Genomic DNA, 2,908 nt, shown 5'->3' with positions numbered 1-2,908 from the left:
AATCCTAGGAATGGATTGGTTGACTGGCAATCGCATTCTCATTGACTGTGGTGCAAAGAAATTGGTGTTTCCGGACGAGAATGAAGTGGAGCTATCTGTGACGCTTGGTCAGCTAAAAGAAGACATCGTGGATGGCGCCAGTTGTTTTCTGATCATGACACATTCGGACGAACGATTTGGAGGTTTGAATTTTGAACGATCGTTCAGTAACAAGTTCAGTGGAGGACGATCGGTTGTGGATGAGTTCCCGGACGTCTTTCCGGAAGAAATACCTGGACTACCTCCTACTCGCGAGGTTGAGTTCACGATCGACTTGGTGTCAACGGCGGCACCCATTTCTGTTGTGCCCTATCGTATGTCGCCTGCGGAGTTAGCTGAACTCAAGAAGCAGATTGAAGATTTGATGGACAAGCAGTTCATCAGGCCGAGCGTATCACCCTAGGGAGCGCCTGTTCTATTGGTGAAAAAGAAAGATGGCAGCTCTCGGCTTTGCATTGATTACAGACAATTAAACAAGCTGACCATCAAAAATAAGTACCCACTGCCAAGGATAGATGATTTGTTGGATCAACTGCATGGGGCCTCAGTGTTCTCGAAGATTGACTTGCGATTTGGATATCATCAAATCAGAGTTAAGGAGGAAGACGTCCAGAAGACTGCTTTCAGATCTCGTTACGGACACTACGAGTATGTAGTGATGTCGTTCAGTGTGACGAACGCACCAGCAATCTTCATGGACTACATGAATCGCATCTTCAGGCCGTATCTAGACAAGTTTGTGGTCGTCTTCATTGATGACATTCTTGTCTACTCCAAGAGTTATGAAGAGCATGAGGATCACTTGAGAATCGTTCTAGGCATATTAAGAGAAAAGCAATTGTACGCCAAATTCTCTAAATGTGAATTTTGGATGAAGGAAGTGCCATTCTTGGGGCACGTGGTTTCAGCTGAAGGAATCTCAGTAAATCCGGTCAAAGAACGAGCGATACTGGAATGGAAGAGTCCACGCTCGGTTACTGAAGTTCGCAGCTTTGTGGGACTCGCGGGTTACTACAGACGGTTCATTGAAGGATTTTCCAAGATAGTAGCTCCGTTAACTCAACTGACCAGAAAGGATCAACCGTTCGCTTGGACCGATCGGTGTGAAGCTAGTTTTCAAGCGTTGAAGGAAAAGTTAACAAGCGCCCCAGTATTGGTCATTCCTGACACGTCCAAACCGTTCGAAGTGTATTGTGACGCTTCTCATCAGGGTTTGGGTTGTGTGCTCATGCAAGAAAGGCGGGAGGTAGCATACGCTTCTCGGCAATTGAAAGTCCACGAGAAGAATTATCCGACGCACGACCTGGAATTAGCAGCGGTCGTTTTTGCTTTGAAGATTTGGAGACACTACTTGTATGGATCGACATTCCAAGTGTTCAGCGATCACAAGAGTCTCAAGTACCTGTTTGATCAAAAGGAGTTGAATATGAGGCAAAGACGTTGGTTGGAGTTCTTGAAGGACTACGACTTTGAACTACTCTACCATCCGGGAAAAGCGAATGTTGTAGCGGACGCTTTAAGCAGAAAGGTAGTTCAAGTCTCCTCCATGATGGTCCGAGAGTTAAGTTTGGTGGAAAGCTTTAGAGACCTAAGGTTACAGTTCGATTGGGAACCAAATGTCATTAGATGCTGTAATCTTAGAATCTCCAATGACGTATTCGACCGGATCAGAGTGAAGCAGCGAGAGGATGAAGAGTTGGTGAAGATCTTAAACACGCTCGGAACAGATCAAGCTAAACATTTCAACACCGGATCGGATGGTCTTCTACGCTACATGGGTAGGACGTGCATTCCGAATGATGGAGAGCTGAAAAGAATTATTCTTGAAGAGGGACATCACAGTCGTCTTAGCATACATCCTGGTATGACTAAGATGTATCAAGACCTCAGGAGATCGTTCTGGTGGCCGGGAATGAAGAGTGATGTCGCACGTTTTGTGGCATCATGTTTGACGTGTCAACGAGCCAAGGCTGAGCATCAGAGGCCAGGTGGTCTGCTTCAACAGTTGGAGATTCCAGAGTGGAAGTGGGACGGCATTTCAATGGACTTCGTGACTCACTTACCGCGAACGGTCAGGAATCACGATTCCATATGGGTAATAGTGGATCGACTCACAAAGAGCGCACACTTCCTAGCGGTCAAATTGAAGATGTCAATGACGAAGCTTGCTCAGCTCTACATCAATGAGATCGTTCGTTTACACGGAGTACCGTCGAGCATAATCTCTGACCGAGACACAAGATTTACATCTCGGTTTTGGCAATCTTTGCAGAACGCACTGGGCAGTAAACTTCAAATGAGCTCGGCGTATCACCCTCAGACGGACGGCCAATCCGAGAGAACCATCCAGACGCTTGAAGTTACTGAGGACGTGCGTCCTAGACCACATGGGCATCTGGGATGAAGTCTTGTCGTTAGTGGAGTTCACCTACAACAACAGTTTCCAGTCCAGCATTGGTATGGCTCCCTTTGAAGCTCTCTACGGACGGAAGTGCCGCACGCCACTTTGCTGGTTTCAAGAAGGAGAGAACGTATTGACTGGACCTGAGCTCATCCAACAGACGACCGAGAAGGTGAAATTAATCCAAGAAAGGCTGAAGACGTCGAGGAGCAGGCAGAAGTCCTACACGGATAAAAGAAGAAGGCCATTAGAGTTCAATGCTGGAGAGCACGTTTTCCTCAGGCTAAATCCGATCACGGGAGTAGGCAGAGCCATGCGACCCAAGAAGTTATCCCCAAAATTCGTCGGACCTTATCAAATATTGAGGAAGATCAGACCAGTGGCGTACGAGTTATCCTTACCTCCTCAACTGTCCAACCTTCATCCAGTCTTCCATGTTTCCCAACTCCGAAAGTACGTAGCCGACCC

The sequence above is a fragment of the Vigna umbellata genome, chromosome 3 (genome assembly GCF_029865625.1).
Source record: "Vigna umbellata cultivar VRB3 chromosome 3, Vumbellata_1.0, whole genome shotgun sequence".
Lineage (NCBI taxonomy): Eukaryota > Viridiplantae > Streptophyta > Magnoliopsida > Fabales > Fabaceae > Vigna > Vigna umbellata.
The sequence above is the reverse complement of the archived record's forward strand: the minus strand, read 5'-3'. Positions refer to the sequence as shown.